Genomic DNA, 18553 nt, shown 5'->3' on the forward strand with positions numbered 1-18553 from the left:
CATCATTTGTTGCACATGCAAGGAATGTTTCTTCAGCCATTATTCTTCTGGTACTATACCCTAGATAAATGTCTATGTGAATTAGAGGCGAGGAAGGAATTAAAAAAAATGAAAAGCAATCCAAACACCTAAAACTCAACTGGAAGAGGAATAAACAAACAGATCATAATCAATGCTTAATGACCTATTGGGTAATTCTACAGAATAACCATTATATAAAAAAAAAAAATCAATGAAACAGTGCATGGTGGAGTATAGCTTTGGATTTCATTCCTTGAGATCTGTAGTTCCTAGAGAAATAAAAGCATCTAATACTCCATAGAATGGTTTTCAACTCTTCTCTTCTTGCGGTCTCACATAACTTATTTGTGTTGAGCAGGCCAATTCTTTTTCACAAAGGAATTTTCACTGTATTTTTACATACATAAACATGCAAAAAATTATTCATAAAATTGTTCAGTAGTACCAAACATAGTGAAGATTAATGCATCTTGATCTTGACTGCTCATTTGGCATGGCGCCTCCCATGTCAGGTTCACTGACATTTAGTGATAACACAGAAAAACTTTAACTCTAAAGCTGTGTTTGTTTCTTTATTCTCTTAAATATTTTCCATCACAGACTCACATACTGGCTGAGGTTGGCAGGGATCTCTGGAGATCATTTGGTCCAATCTGCTGCTCAAGCAGGGCCACCTAGACCTAGTTGCCCAAGACTATGCTTAGGTTATTTTAGTATCTTTAAGGATGAAAGCTCTACATCTTCTTTGGGCAACAATTACCAGTGCTATATCACCTTTAAAGTTTTGGGGTATTTGTGTGATTTTTTTTCTTTTTCTTTTTTTCCTTCTTTTTTTTTTCCTTTTATTTCTGATATTCAAGAAGACCCTATGTTCCAGTTTGTGTTCATTTCCTTCACAACCACAAAATATTTCATTAAGTAAATGAATATTTGATTAAGTAAACACCAGGCTGGGTTTAAAATGTTCCTCAGACTGAAGTGGTACAGTTTCTGAAGTCAAACGCTGATGCATGTCCTACCTGATAGACAACCAACCAGGAGGAAACAGAAAATTTCTGCACTGATGTTTGTAGCTGAGTATGTCACATTGATTATAAATCTCATGATGCCAAAGAAAGAGAAAGCAAGACAGAGAAATGCATGAGAAAGAGAGCTTCATGATGTAGGACTTAATCTGTTTTTTCATCCAAGAGTTACTGAAGGATGTTATTCTTGCTGCTGACTTTGTGTTGAATTGAAAACATGATGCCAGGAGCATCAGAAGTTCAGGAAGATAATGTCCTAGGAGACTGAATGTCATATGTCATTCCCCCCATTTGTATGTCTTGGTTTGGTATTTCTTTCTAATCAAGGCTTCACAGAAATTTTGCCTGTCATAAACTAAATCCTGGGGAAGTTTCATCCATCTATTAGTACTCATTTACTTAGAAGTAGCATGAGGTGATACTTACCTATTTTTATCCTGAATTTTCATAACTCTTGACAATTTAACCTTGCATGAATATTTTAAAATGCATCTTGAACTTTTACTTAGAAATTCTATTGGCCATGGCATAAGCTTCAGTATTACAACTGTTCTGCTCTAATTAGGAAAAAGATATCAAAATCCTAAGACAAGTACACCTAAGGTAGCATACTAAATATGTATTAAGAGTAACATTAAGCACAATAATTTAGACACTGAGCTATTTTAATTAGATGTCCACAATAACCATCTTTTCAAATCTAAATATTAAACACTTCATGTGGCACAAAGTGGAAAATAAGGGTGGTTTCTCTTTTTTTTTTTTTTTTTAGAGAAAAACTGAAAAAAATTATTTTAACTCTATTTCCATTGCAAGGCTAGGGTGGATGAGGCCTTGGGTAATATGGTTTAGGGCGAGGTGTCCCTGCCCATGGCAGAGGGGTTGGAACTTGATGATCTTAAGATTCTTTCCAACCCTAACTATTCTATGATTCTATAATTTAGCTGAGATCAAGGCACAGCAGCCTGCCAGTTTGGGATAGTAAAACTTGTTCATGTGCCATGGCTTGTTAGTTTTTTCAGTTTAAGTACTATGCAATTGACAAGTATCAGCCATCAGAGTTTCTATTGCCTTCTTCTATGAAGTTACTTTACTTTCTAGATACATGGAAGTTAGTTCTATCTCATATATTACTCATGAGAGCAAATAGATTTTGGGTTTTTTTTTTGTTCCTATTCAGTTACTTAAGGTTTTTATTGCCTACCATAGATTTACAAGGTGTCTCTGTACCCTCAGAAGCTAAAAAGAAAGTTTTAAACAGAACTTAAATCCAGTGATGGAAAGTTTGCCGGTTCATTTTCATGACATCTGCATATAGTTGCTGCGCTTTGCAGTTCCTTCCTCAGGTCTTCTGCTGTCTGTGCCTTTTTGTATTGTCAAGGGAAGATTGGCTGGGGTTTTAGGTCTGTTTTGGGAGGAGAGTTCAAAGTGACCCTTGTACAGTTCACATCTTGATGCTGATAAATTATATCTAAATGATATATTAACATTTGTACTCAGGTTAATTTTACTGCATCTTTATGGTCAACAGCCATAAATGGCAACTAATTTTCCCCTGATTTCTTTAGAAATTTTCAAAAAAGACACAACATTTTGATATGTACATCACAGTCTATGTGTTTTAGAAGGAGAATGAAGACCATCGCCCTTCATTTCTCCCAGTGCACACAAATTATACCCTCAGTTGTGGATTGTGTTCTGGCAAGAAATTATATTTCAAAATGCTTTCATTAATAACACAAACATAACACCAGGCATGGCAGAAGTGGGCACTTCATATGTGTACTTTACTAAAGACTGAAAGGCCAACCTTTCAGTCTGCTGCTCCTGATGCCAGAGAACTGACACCAACTGGATAATGGTAGGTGGACTCATGGTGCAACACGACTGGAGAGTTCACTTTTACTTGTGGAAATGTCTTATTTTTAAAGCTAAAATTGCGATTCATATGCACATAACCATAAAGTGCTCTCATAATAATTCAATTTTTAATTTAAAATAGTAAACCAGGAAAATGGTAAACTATGATTTTTTCCACATTATTTTCCCCACTACTGCACAGGGTGGTACTTACCTTATCAGCATTTACTTTCTTAAGAATTTATTCTGTGTGTTCTATGATAGTTTGATTATGCATGCATACTTGTCAAAATTATCAAAGAATAATCAAAAAAGTGATGTTTACTTTTAAATGGGGAAAAAACCGATATGCAACATTAAAGTATTTTTGTTGCATGTTAATCAGAGAAGCTTTTTGTTTTCTTCATTGTGAAATCCCACTGTCCTTTCCCAGAAACATGAACCCTTGCACCAGCATCCTAAAGGAGAAAAGTAGCAACCAACTGGGACAGAGACATTCTGTCATTCAGCACTATGTATCTGCATTAATCTGGTTTTAATTTGCTTATTGTTCAGCCTGAGCACTGGGGACTTAAAGTCTCAATTTTTCTTTCAAGGAATTCTAAATATGGTCAAAAGTCAAGTGGAAAAAGTTACAAGGAACGTAGGTCATGGAAATTCTTAACTGGCAAATTCCTGTTGTCTGTGAAAGCAAAATATGCAATGAATTACTGTATAAATACATTGATTATTTTGTCCTTCATTTGCTTCCTCTGTCCTCCTTTATCCTTAAATTAGAAACTAGATGCTAAAAATTTCATTGGAAACTTAAGGACCAGACTTTGCTGTGTGAGGAAGTTTCTGAATAAGACATCAAGTTTCTAGCCATCAGAGGATAATTTATTGATACTTGTCAAAAGGAAGTATCAGTCTAACAGAAATCAAGACAAAAGGAATGCCTGATGAATTTCCTTTGAAGTGCCTTTTATAAAAGTCCTTGGTAATACATATTGATGAACTCCAAATTGTCTTGCCTGAAGGGAAAAGAAAGTAGACTGCTTTACACTGTCTTATAAATATTCATCAAAAGAACAAGACTTATGTTTCTAGGCGTGAGGTGAATGATTACGGTTGTATGATTGCCTTGGAATCTGGATAATTAGTAAAACAGCTTATGACAGTGGAAGAATTTTAAACTTGATATCTTGCCATCAGTCCTTTTGGATTTAAAGACAGTGCCTGCTATTCTGAAAGGAAGCAGATTTAAGCCTTGATGGATAGATATAATTAAGCTCTCTATTAGTTTCATCTACTGTTTGTTTGCCTGTTTGTTTAGCCAAAAATTAAAGTCAAAGTTGCGTAGCATGTCTCTGTTCTGGCTGGAATGAAACCACAGCATCTGCACTATGAATGTCTTGCTGGAACAAACTAGTGAAAAGGACTTTTTAATTAAGACAGGGAAACACACACACAAAAAGCTGGTGGGGTTGATGTTTCAGTAGGTCTTTTGCAGAAATCTGCAGACCAGTATCCTTCTCACTTCCCTCAGCACAATCTTTTTTCTTAATGTAACAAAGTCAACAGATTACCTTTCATGCTTGCTTGGTGGATGTGATAAGGGTATGAATTGCATGGCAAAGATTCACTGTGAGTCATTTGGGAAAAAAATGTTCTCAGTGATCTGTGAATTTTCATACGTTACTCAAACTCTCTGTAGCTTTCTATTGACCCTTGTAAAAGGTGAGTAGGCTTCTACTAGCAAAGAACCTCAAAAATGCCATTCTCAGGAAACATTATCCTTTACAGTGTTTAGCACTTAAATGCAATTAAGCAAATATAATATCCTCTTTGAAGGGAAATAGTTGTTCAGTTTAAGTAACTGAAATTAATTATCTCTGTTGAATGAAGGACACATTCTATGAGTATTTGAGTGGTGTGCTGCTTCTCAGAAGCTGAAGAGGGCAAATAGATTGTATTTCTGGGTGAAGATCTGTAGGAGACTCTTACAGGAGTAACATATACCGATTTATAGCCATATCTAAATTCAGAGCCCTATGCAACAAGCCAAAATGAGGTGACAGTGAGCCCAGAGCAAAGAAACTCAGCTTGTAAATAGCATTTTCCAAGAAGCAATTTATTATGGAATAAGTGGTGTAACTGCTTAAACTACTAGTATTTGAAAAATATATTATTGCCATGAAATTTGACTTGACCAGAAACATTTAAAAGGACTTAAGGCTGAGTTGGGTTGAATACCCACGTGATGGTGATGATGGTGGCATTACATTTGCACAAACAGTATGACTTTGCAAGTATATTTTCCTTGTGTGACAGACTATGAACTATCATCTTTTATTTTCTCTTGTTCTGTTTAATGCATCGTTTGATTCATTAGCTTTTGTCATGAAAAATACTTTGATAACTGAGCCTACTAAAAAATTAAATAGTTGAGAACATCCAAATCTGTCATATGGAAGCTCAAGAATTCATCTGGCAACGACGGATACTGTAGCAACCTTGCGAACACTGACAAAATGTTTTTTTATTTTTATTTTCTCCATAGAGTATCACTGCATATTTCCATAAACGTTAAAATAGCATCATCTTTATAACAACTTCCCACTTTTTTGTTTGGGAACACCTCACTATTTAAATAGCAAAGGCTGCAAGATGTACAGAGCAGAGAAAAGAACAGCAGTAAAATATCTCTCAAACCTTGCATTACCTGTAGTGTTAACCTGAATCTCTGTAATTTCAAACACTGAATTATTGCACTATAAGAAAATGGAGAAAAGATACACAGTGACATTAACAGACGGTGCAAATGACATTCAAAGTCTACTTATTTATACATTAAAAGCTTGATGTCAGAGCATACAAAATACAGCCATCAGTGGCAAAGAGAGACACATAGGTCTGTAATTAATCAAATTACCACTATACCTTTAAATAAAAAAAACAACCAAGGTGCTGAACTGAAATGCTCTGTAAAAAATTGTTCTTTGAAATACAAGTATCTCCTTTATGTGGATTTCTTGCTAAGAGGACAGGTAGTCAAATTATCTTTCCTCACTAATAATTCGAGGCAACCATTAACTTTTAAGACCACTTGTCACCAGCCAGGCTTCTCTGCTCTTTCTTCTACAGCTGATTATTTCCAGATAAGGGCTTCTTTTAAATAGTCAACAGTTGCTAAGAGTTACTACATGTGATTCCCCCAGGGACCCTGGCTTCCAGTGCATGAAAATACTGATCTGAGGAGATAGCCACATGTGTTTGAATGGCTTTGTCTGTTTTAGATACTATGTTGTTTTTTAAATAAACTCAGATCAAAGCTTTGTGGCACTACAATTGCATTATTGCTTTTATCTCTGACAATAATAAGGCAATTCCACTGCATTTTGCATTTTCCTTCCTGTGTATGCATTTTGGTAACTGCAAGTCTTACGAGCAGAGTGTGAGCAGAAGGGTAATGGTCAAGTGCCCCGTTCTGAGCTGAGCACTGCTCAGACACATGCCTAGCCTATGTTCAAGTAGACTTCCCAGTGGTTTGATCCATTTTTCCCGTTTCATAGAGAGAAAGATTTCTTTGTCTTACAAATCAAGGCCTTCTCCTCCTTCGGTGTATAATAGTCTGTTGACAATTTGTCTTTTTAACCACACTGTCAGTGTATTATCATATACATTTCCTCACAGTTGAGTCATAAGGATTCTGTTGCCTTCTTTACTCTAATTTTGGAGAATCCTGTCGTCCAAGAGGTCCTCTGTGCTGGAAACTTTATACTGCTATTTTATGGTTGTTAGGATTTCTTGTTTGACTTTTGTTCCTCTTCATAACCCTGCCCTCTAGTTTCATATTGCATATATCCATGGCTTTCCCAAATACTTACTGTCTTTAGCCTTAATGGCTGTCAGATTGGATTTTACCAATGCTTCTCTTATTCAAAACACATCTAGTGAAACTAGCTATCAGATCCAGTATGCCTTATTTCTTTCTCATCTTACTGCAGCAGGTTCAGGTTCAAAGCTGGTGGAGTATCTGTATTTACTCAGACATTGATAGGTCACAGGTTTCGCTAGCCAATTAGCTCTGTCCCATCCAGTTTCCTCCTAAGCTTTGTAGAATTTGATCATTTCTTGATGATACCATTTATTTAAAATTTATTTAAAGATGGAAATGTCTATAAAACTGATTTCTGCTACTCTGACTTTAAGGAATGAACTTGATAATTTCCTGAATTTGATTCTTTTATTCAACCACAGAAAGATTTTCTGTTTCTCAGACCGTTTAATTGGGGGTGTTGGTCAATGAGAAACTCAACTTGACCTGGCAGTGTGTGCTCCAGCCCTGCCAACCATATACTGGTCTGTATCAAAAGAAGTGTGACCAGCAGGTCAAAGGAAGTGATCCTGCCCCCTCTACTCTTGCTCTCATGAGACTCCACCTAGGGTGCATTCAGTTCTAGTGCCCCCAACATAAGAAGGACATGAAGCTGTTGGAGCAAGTCCAGAGGAGGGCGAGAAGGATGATCAGGGGACTGGAGCACGTCCCATACAAAGACAAAGAAAGTTGGGCTGTTCAGCCTGGAGAAGAGAAGGATGAGTGGAGACCTCATATCAGCCTTCCTGTGTCTGAAAGTGGCTTACAAGGATGCTGGAAAGGGACTGTAGTGATAGGACAAAGGGGAGTTGGTTTAAACTGAAACAGGGGAAGTTCAGGTTAGATATAAGAATGTTCTTTACCGCGAAAGTGGTGAGGCACTGATACATGTTGCCCAAAGACGTTGTGAATGCTTCACCCCTGGAAGTGTTCAAGGCCAGATTGGATGTGGCCTTGAGCAACCTAGTACAAGGTGTCCCTGCCCATTGCAGGGGGGTTGGAACTATTCAATCCTAACGATTCTCTGTTTCTACGTTTTGGAGAAAACATAGGAAGAAAGGTTGCATACTCTTTTTGAGGTAACATTTTATAAGGCAGAATTTTGCAAACTCCAGAATGAAATTTGTCATTTAAAAAGCAGAAAGAAAAATTCCTGTTGTAACAGCCCAATGGTAGGCTGACCTGGATATTTATTTATTTATTTGTTTGTTTGTCTATTTATTTATTTCCCCTATGATTTTTTCACTTCCTCGTGCTTGGGCTATCTCAAATATTCACTCAAATATATAGCCTTCTATGAAGATGTAACTACGTAGATGGATGATGGTAGAGCAGTAGGTATGGTTTTTCTTGACTTCAGTAAGGCATTTGATACTGTCTCCCACAGCATCTTCATAGATAAGCTAAGGAAATGTGGGCTTGATGATCAGGTAGTGAGGTGCGTCAAGAGCTGGTTGAAAGGAAGAAGGCAGAGAGTTGTGGTTGTCATGGTTTAACTCACAGCCAGACAGCTTGTTACCCACTCCCCCCAGTTTCTTGCCCTCCCCTTACTCCTGGAGGGACAGAGAGGAGAATCAGGAAGAATGCAACTCCCACGGGTTGAGATAAGAACAGTTTAGTAACTAAGGTATAACACAAATCACTACTGCTACCACCAATAATAGTAATGATAAAGGAAATAACAAGGAAAGAGAATACAACACCCCATCACCAGGCGACCGATAACTTGCCCCCCCCCCAGCCTGACCAAGCACCGACCGATCCCTCCTCCAACCCTGCAGTCCACTCAGCCCTTCCGGCCCACTCCCAGTTACATCCTGGGCATGACGTGCTGTGGTATGGAATACCTCTTTGGTCAGTTTGGGTCAGGTGTCCTGTCTCTGCTTCCTCCCGGCTCCCCTCCTCCCTGGCAGAGCATGAGGCCCACAAAGTCCTTGGCCAAACCAAAACATCATTGCTTTTCAGCTTTGTTCCCAGCTGAAAGTCAAAACACAGCCCTGCACCAGCTACCAAGAAAGAGAAAAATGACTGCCACTGCTAAACCCAGGACAGTGGTCAATAGGCAGAATCTAGCTGGAGGTCTGTGACTAGGGGAGCACCTTAAGGGTCGGTGCTGGGACCAGTGTTGTTTAATATTTTCATCAATGATCTGGATGAGGGAACTGAGTGTACCCTCAGCAAGTTTGCTGATGACACTAAACTGGGAGGAGTGGCTGACACACCAGAAGGCTGTGTTGCCATTCAGTGAGACCTGGATAGGCTGGAGAGTTGGGCGGGGAGAAACTTGATGAAATTCAGCAAGGGCAAGTGTAGAGTCTTGTATCTGGGGAAGAACAACCCCATGTATCAGTACAGGTTGGGGGTTGACCTGCTGGAAAGTAGTAAAGGGGAAACGGACCTGCGGGTCCTGGTGGGTAGGAGGATGACCATGAGACAGCAATGTGCCTTTGTGGTCAAGAAGACCAATGGCATCCTGGGGTGCATTAGAAAGGGTGTGGTTAGTAGGTCAATCATTGATGTTTACAAATATGTAAAGGGTGAGTGTCAGGATGATGGAGCTAGGTTTTTTTCAGTGATGCTCAGTGATAGGACAAGGGGCAATGGATGTAAACTGAAGCATAGGAGGTTCCATGTGAGCATCAGGAAAAACTTCTTTACTGTGAGAGTGACAGAGCACTGGAACAGGTTGCCCAGGGGGGTTGTGGAGTCTCAAGGCCCGCCTGGACAGTTCCTGTGTGATGTACTCTAGGTTACCCTGCTGTTGCAGGGGGGTTGGACTAGATGATCTTTTGAGGTCCCTTCCAACCCCTGTGATTCTGTGATTATTATAAAAATGAAAACTCAAAAATATTCCATGAGCCAGAAGAAAATATCTTGTGCCAGTTTTTATCCAGACTAAATTTCCTTTTATAGGGAAAAGAATTTTAAATAATAATGGAATTTCTAACTATCCTCTGCAACCAAGTTAGTTAAAATATGTAATATTCCAAACTCTTAAAATAACATCAGTGAACATTATGGGGGTAAAGAAATGCCAGAATATGTACACAGTTATAGATTTGGGGGTTTATACATTAAAAGGACAAACAGTTGCTTAAGCAAAGACTATTTATTAGGGAAGAAACTAAAGCAGGTAGAGATGATTTTTTTTTTTTTTAATATATGGGAACATTATAGCTTATAAGAACTAATTTCCATGCATAGGAGAATCCCCAAACCTGTTGCTCATCTATGACAGTGCAAGTTGTGACTTGGGTGTCCTTTCCCCCTCTTCTCAAACTTTCTTTGTTGATTTAGATAAGTTGCAAATGTTGATTGTATGCTTATGTTTGTGTAGTTACTAACATAGTATTTTTATAAATTCTTCCATAGTAACACAGTCAGGAGGAACCAAAACTATCCACAGATTTGGATGTCTTTCATGTATAAATATTTTTTATGAAAGAACAAGTATGGTGTTGGTGACTCTTGAAATGGTACGCTTTTAAAGTTCACTAGGTATGGAAGAGATTTCTGAGGACTACGAAGTGACAAATATAAATCCATTACTAGAAAAAAGGGTCTTAAGACATATGCCAAGAAAGTGTAGACCATGTAGCTTAACATGAGCTTTAGGGAAAAAATATTCATAAAGGTCATTAAGAGAATGCTTGCTAAAGTATAGATCATTGAAGCTGTCCAGAATAGCTTCAGTCAAGGAAGGTCATGCTTAAATAACCTGTTAGAATTCTTTGAAGGTAACACTGACATCACAGATAAGTGAGATTTTTCAGATGTAATACACTTGGATTTTCAAGAAGCACTTGGCAAGGTTCCACATAGGAGATTACTGACGTAGAGTCACAGATAAGACAAGGTGCTAGATAGAAAACAGGATAAAAAGCAAGTGACAAAATGTAGCCATGCATGGAAACAAATTGGAAAGGAATAATGAGCGGAGGATGCAAGAGTCAGTTTTAGGTCTGCATGCAATTATGCGGTGCATACTACTGTAAAGTGGATAATGAAAATAAGATCTCTATGTTTCTGATCCTAAGGCCATTGAAGTTAATGGTTTTGGATCGGAAATCAAGTGTGAACACCAGTCTATCAATCTATAGCTGTACTCACAATCTGGAAAAAAAAAATAAAAAGTCAGACTTGTAGTTTTTTAAGTATTTGAACCAAGTAATGATATTTAGTTACAGCAAAATGAGAAAAGAAAAAGTCTATAAAATTTGAAGTTCCACAGGTTTGAAGTAGTCTCAATTCCCAGTGAAAATAAAATAAATAATATTCATTAGACATAGTTTCTCTTCAGCTGTATCTCTACAATAAGACAAGCGTAATAAAAATATATAAAAACTACACAAAATATTTAACATTAAATATATTTAGGATGTATTTTCAAAACTGAAACTATTATTCCATTGTGTTCACCCCCAAACTAGGTATCATTATATCAAGTAAAATCAGGAGTGGTAATGTAACTTGAGTCTAGACCATTTATTGAATTGTGACAGTTTTATAAAGATTTAGTCTAAACTTGTGGATAAAGAAGGACTTCTAACTCATGAATGGATTTCTATTTATAAAGGAAAACTTGCAGGTGTATTAGAATGCTACTGCAGTAGTGTAAATAGAATCACACTGCTGTTCACAAGAATGGATATGTGTGGTCCCATTAAGAACAGTTACATAGCAAAAGCTATGTGTTCTCTTGTGGTTAAAATTACAGGGTCAGAATGCTTTTATGTTTACTTCTTCGATCTTGAGTAAAAGGATATGGTTAGATCAGGACTATGCCTGGCTTGAAGACCAGAATGTTCAAAGAGAGGATTCAGAAACTGATCAGCATAAAAGGTTGATACAGAAAGAATTTCAGGGTAATAATAAATGATTTTAAAGAAATTTGATAGTTTCTGTGAATTTTTAGGCTCATCTAACAGCCATTAAGAACTATGATTGATATCATAGCAAAAGAAGGTTTGTGTGGGCCAACAGTAGCACTGCTGAAGTGGAAATTATTTCCTCAGGAAATATATGTTGACTGATTGGTGGAAAACTGTTAGAAGCACTTTAAGAAATTTCATCACAATAAGGAAAAGAATTCCAGAAAGTGACTCAATTAAATCACAACCATATGTAAACTACACTCACTACCACTGATTACCATGGTTAGAAACTGGTGGTGGTATTGTGTGCAGAGGTGATGGGTAGCACAAGGCATGTCAGACACTTGTAAACTTCTGTTACTGGTGGTTTTGGGGATAGGGGCTTTTTTGTTTGTTTGTTTGGTTGGTTTGCTTTGTTTTTTAAATGAATTTTTAAATTAATTTGTTTTAAAGCTTGAGGAGAGACTCAAGGTCGACCCTTCAGATTTTGGAGCTGTGGATACAAAGAATCTGAGGCCAGATATACTCCAACTGAAAAAGAGATAGTGGCAGCCTATGAAGGGGTTGGAGCTGCTTCGGAAGTGATTGGCATTGAAACACAGCTCCTCCTGGCACCCCAGTTGCCCATGCTGGGCTGGATATTCAAAGGCAGGATCTCCTCTACACATCATGCAACCGATGCTGCGTGGAGTAAGTGGGCTGCACTAATTACACAATGAGCTCAAATAGGAAATCTCAGTCATCCAGGAATTCTAGAAGTCATCATGGACTGGCCAGAGGGCAAAGATTTTGTAATGTCACCAGAGGAGGAGGTGATGCATGCTGAAGAGGCCCCATCATGTAATAAACTTTCAGAAAGTGAAAAGCAGTATGCCTTGTTTACTGATGGGTCCTGCTGTATTGTGGGAAAGCCACCTCTGATGAGATGGAAGGCAGCTGTATGGAGTCACCGATGACAAGTTGCAGAAACTGCTGAAGGAGAGGGTGAATCAAATCCGTTTGCCGAGGTGAAAGCCATCCAGCTGGCCTTGGACATTGCTGAAGGAGAAAAGTGGCCAGTACTTCATCTCTATACTGTCTCATGGATGGTGGCAAATGCCCTGTGGGGGTGGTTGCAGCAGTGGAAGCAGAGCAACTGACAATGCAGAGGTAAACTTATCTGGGCTGCTGCACCGTGGCAAGATATCTCTGAACCAGCTGCAGAACCTGGTGGTGAAGGTACGTCATGTAGATGTTTGTGTACCCAAGAGTCGGGCCACTGAAGAACACCAGAACAACCAACAAGTCGATAAAGCTGCTAAGATTGAACTGGCTCAGATGGACTTAGATTGGCAACATAAGTGTGAATTATTTTTGGCCCGGTGGGCCCATGACTCTTCATGTCATCAGGGCAGAGATGCAACATACAGATGGGCTCATGATTGAGGGGTGGACTTAACAATAGACACTACTGCCCAGGTTATTCATGAATGTGAAACATGTGCTACAACTAAGCAAGCTAAACAGTTAAAGCCTCTTTGGTGTGGAAGACGATGGCTGAAGTACAATATGGGGAGGCCTGGCAGATTGATTATATCACACTGCCACCAACCTGCCAAGGCAAGCGCCATGTGTTTACCATGGTGGAAGCAACCACCAGATAGCTGGAAACATACACTATGCCCCACGCCACTGCCCGGGACACTATCCTGGTCCTTGTAAAACAGATTCTGTGGTGACATGGCACCCCAGAGCGAATTGAGTCAGACAATGGGACTCATTTCTGGAACAACCTTATAGACAGTTGGGCCAAATTGCATGGCATTGAGTGAGTATATCACATCCCCTACTATGGTCCAGGGTCTGGGAAAATTGAAAGGTACAATGGGCAGTTAAAAACTACAGTGAGAACAATGGGTGGTGGGACTTTCAAGCACTGGGATACACACTTACCAAAGACCAGCTGGTTGGTCAACACCAGAGGATCTGCTAACAGGGCTGACCCAGCTCAGTCAGAACTTTTACTTACTGTAGAAGGGGACAAAGTTCCTGTGGTGCACATAAAGAGTTTACTGGGGAAGACAGTCTGGGTTATTCCTGCTTCAGCTAAAAGCAAACACATTTAGGCAATTGTTTTTGCTCAGGGATCCAAATATACTTGGTGGGTAATAAGGGAAGACGAGGAAGGCCGATGTGTACCTCAAGGGGATTTGATTTTAGGGGAAAACAGCCAATGAACTCAAACGTATGCTGTTGCTTGCTATGTAGCAGTTTTATAGCCCACCAACTAGATTTCTTCAGGTCACCAGTGACTGGCCCTGACTTCTCTCTGACCGTCATCCCAACAAAGAATGAACTTTGATGAAAGCAGACCAGTTCTGCAGTATCATCAGCAGGCAATGATCCAACACTGCGCACAGCCTCTCCTGCTCTGAAAGCCTGTTACAAGAGATGGAGCCAGACATCATGGACTACATGGACTCAACAGCTTTATAGGGATTGGTCCATGAACTAAAGAATGGTCTCTCTCTCTCTGTGGATGTATGTATATGTATATGTGTGTAAGAGTGATGGTATATTGAAAATGTGGGATCTGAACATGACATGAATGGTATGGAATAAGGGTGGATACTGCCCTGGGTTCAGCAGCAGCAGTCATTTTTTCTCCTTCTTAGTAGCTGGTGCAGTGCTGTTTTTGACTTTCAGCCTGGGAACAGCGCTGATAACACCAATGTTTTTAGTTGTTGCTCAGTAATGTTTACCCTGGCCAGGGACTTTCTGAGTCTCGTGATCTGCCAGGGAGGAGGGGAAGCCAGGAGGAAGCAGAGACAGGACACCTGACCCAAACTAGCCAAAGAGATGTTCCATATCACAGCATGTCATGCCCACTATATAAACTGGGGGCAGTTACCTGGAAGGGTTAGATCACTGCTCGGGTAGTCCTGGGTATCAGTTAGTGGGTGGTGAGCTGTTGTATTCTCTTCCTTTGTTATTTCCCTTATCATCATTATTATTATTGGTGGCAGCAGCAGTGGTTTGTGTTATACCTTAGTTACTGGACTGTTCTTATCTCAACCCATGGGAGTTGCATTCTTTAGATTCTCCTCCCCATCCCTCCAGGAGCGGAGGGGGGGGGGGGGAGGGGGGAGTGAGTGAGTGTCTGCGTGGCTGACTGGGCTTAAACCACGACAAGTACAAATGACTTCAAGGAAATTTTTCTCCATGGAAGCCACCCAGCCATTTTTCTAAAGCAGTAGCCAAGTGAAACCCACCAGGAAGACTGCTTTCCTTAACAACAGCTTCATCAAATCTAAGCATCAAGAATCCTAGTCACACTGTTGTCACGATATTTGCTGAATTTCATTTCAACGTTCAGAAAAGCCTTGGAATCATGGGGACAAGTGGAAAATGTTTCTAGTCTAATGTCCAAAGGAAGAAGAAATATTACTGTGTGTGTGAGAAGACCATGTGTCAACCAAATAATTAAGCAAGTGGAAATGCAGACTCATTGTTGCACTCACAAAACATTTCAGCCCAACATTTCAGCCCAGAATGTTTGATGAGAGCATGAAGAAAAAGCATTGATTTGAAATCCTTACCAGAAAAGAGATCACATCTAAGTACATCTTGCTCCCTTTCCAATATTGAATTTGAAGTGGAAAAAACACTCATGAACATTTGTTGCTCTGGAATTTGTTGAAGTTCATTTTTACTCATCATTCACACAGTTGCCAGGATCCACTGATAATAAGGGTTAATGAAAAGTGGCAAGGTACATCAGAAGGTAAGAGGCCAACTCCTTAGCTGTATGATACCAAAAAAAATCTACAGATAACTGCAACAAATCCCTCCTCAGATTCTCAACCTGCTATAGCTGCGGAGAGATAGCAATCAGGTAAAGACTGTTGTATTCCTATGAAGAGCCTAAAAGAAGTTATTTTCAATAAAGCAAACAAACCAGTTAAGCACTCCCAATGCAGGAAAGTCAATGACAGGTGTCAAGGTGTTGCAATAAGGATCTGATTTGCTTATTGCTTCTTCCATGGTTTGATGCGTAGATAACAGGTTTCTGTGGCAGTGTTTTTTTCTTCTTATATAACTGGAAGTACATGTACTCCACAGTGCTGGTGGAGAGTGTTCATGTGTTTTTCTCTCCCATTTCTTTTAAATGAACCCATTCTTATCTTTTACCATTACTATGCTTCAAATATTAGTTTCACAGGTTATTTAATTGGTGCCAGGAGTTGCTGAAGGTTAGGATAGAAGTGAAGAATTAATTGCTGTAGTTGACACTAATTGTCTCCTGGAAAATGGCACAGGTTTTTTTACTGTCATAGTGATAAACCTAAAGCTATGCAAGACTAGGATATAAAATGTTGTAGATGAGGTCAGTTGAGAACTGGTATCAGTGAATGCACACACTTATGAAGGACTTCTTGATATAAATTTCAGTTTGACTATAGATGTCTTAGTAAATTGCTTTATTCTGTACTTTGCTGGAAAGCTTCTTCCTCTTGAGCAGGCAGACCATATACAAGCTTTGATATAACACATTCCTTGTATTCCATTTTCTTAGAGTTAGAACAGAACTTAAATTTGGCTGGTGAGTTTTTGGGAAACCAGAGCACTAAATAAATAGTTCAACCAAGAGGCAGTCTCTATAGCCACTTGTCTGATCTGATAAAAGTCCCTGCTGACATATTAAGGAGATGCAGCTGCTCTCCAGCTTCTGTTTTCTTACAGTACTGTTTTTGAGAAGAAGCTGTGTGTTTAACAGCTTTTAGAAATCTGTGTTTGTTGTAGATAGTGAAAGTGTTTCTTCCCCTTTTAATATGGCTGAACAGATTTCAGCAGGTCAAGCAGCAGCTGGTTTAGGCCTCTAAACAGATGAAAAGAGGGTCTTGTGTTACAGAACTTACCAATAGTAAGGATTAAATAAATTGAATAAACTGCTTTGATTAAACTCTCTTAAGTCAAAAGACAAAGGGACACATGGAGAGGGTGGGTGTGCAGGCAGAAGGTGGTTAGGGGAAGAAAGAGCATGATAAACTAAAAACTAAATAGTAGACTAAAGTACAGAAGAATGAGACAGTAGAAGTGCTGCCTCATAATCATTGTCAATAATGAGACCTTAAAGGTGACTGGAGCCAAATGCCTCTGTAAGGATTGCAGGGCTTTCCACATAGAGGGGATACTCTAGAAGAACCTTATTTAATTCATGCTAGGCTGAGGATAGAGGCTCAGTGGAAGATCACCTCTGAAGAATAATAGGTTATTTCATGTTTTGTTTCAGTACACATTATATTCTAAGAAAAAACACTTAACTGTAAGCAATAGTTTAATAAAGTTAATAAAATAGCTTTTTGTGTATGATTATAAGTACTATAACATACTTTTGTTTTACAGTACTACCTTTGTTAGGATCATTCAAATCAGCTACTATGTCTTAGTAAATCAAAACATAAAAAAATATATCTTTGTGTCTTATGAGATGGGAGCAACTCAGCTGTTAGTTTGGCTCACTACAAATTATTTTAGTCACATAGTCTGTAGAAATAAAAGAAAATCTGCATATAAGATATTTATGTCAGAAAGATGGCCTTCAGAGTTGTTGTGCTAAATGTCTAAAGTTTTTCTTACAGATTTTGAAAGTGACTATAGGTCTTTATATTTTCCCCAGAGAAAAAAAAAAAGACAAAAAGAAGAAAATATTTCCACGTCTAGCTCAACTTTTTCTTTTAAAATAAAAAGGAATAATATATTATTACTGTATGACCACAGAAATCTATTATAAAGAATGTTTAGAATTAAAAAAAGCAAAGATTATTATTTAACCATTTAATTTTTACTTTAGAAATATAGAGTGAATACAAAATTATTGCAAATGTTATGCAGAAATATCTTAACAATGCCTTTGCTGCATACAATATGCAAGATCAAAACTCAAAATCCATTTTCCCCTACGTGTACTAACCCTGACATACTTTTTGAACTCCCTTATATTTAACACCTGCTTTCTGAGAAAAAATTATTGTATTCCTGTGTTATGAATGGAAATATATTACTGCATCTCAAACCCTTCTTTCTTTTTCAAGGGACACATAGCTTGGGCCCTCAATTGGAAACACTACTTTAAGATTTTAGCATATGCTAAAACAACTAGGTAATATTACATATATATAATACTATATACATAAAAATAAATAATATTTATAGATTTAACTTTTGACATTGTTCCTGCAATAAAAACATAAAACTACTCTGCTTGATAGTTCTGTTCATCCTTACTTCATTCTAGATCCTACACCATCTAAGGTAGGTCTCCCATAACTCACACTGGTGGGCATCTAATATTATGCTTTGCCCATAACTTTTGATGGTCTCTTAACTGCTGTGTTGGTAGATGACATAGAAATTACTAATTCCTGCTGCAAATATATTCTGACTCATTTGCCGTATCTCCTACAGACACAAAATATCATTGTGTATGTTGATATTTTTGTAAATCTGTCACCTGTCTACTAAGCCTTCCGTCATTAGCTCCTTATATAGCTAAAACATTGTTTATTTTCTCATTGTCACATTCACATGGAAACAATGAAGGTTTTGATTTTAGCCTGAGAGACAAACTGTACCACTATAATCCCTGCCCCCAAACGCAATAAGTATGTAAAGGGTACATCAGAAAACTTTCACTGTAAAATGAAATAAATGAATACATGGCTCACAGTAGGTGGATTTTTATTGCTTTGGAATCTTTTAAATTAAGAAGTAATTATTACTTAATTTAAATCAACTTAGCAAAGGCATATTACCATTAAAGACTCCAGGCCAGAATAAGCTTGTTTGCCTGACTGTAGTATGAGAAACACCTACTATTTCAAGACAAAAATAAGAAGAATACAGATGTGTTAAAAAAAAACATCAAAACTCTT

Source organism: Neopsephotus bourkii, unplaced genomic scaffold (assembly GCF_033783945.1).
Source record: "Neopsephotus bourkii isolate Nb327-2 ecotype Australia unplaced genomic scaffold, CSIRO-AGI_Nbou_v1 NB_1511, whole genome shotgun sequence".
Taxonomy (NCBI): domain Eukaryota; kingdom Metazoa; phylum Chordata; class Aves; order Psittaciformes; family Psittacidae; genus Neopsephotus; species Neopsephotus bourkii.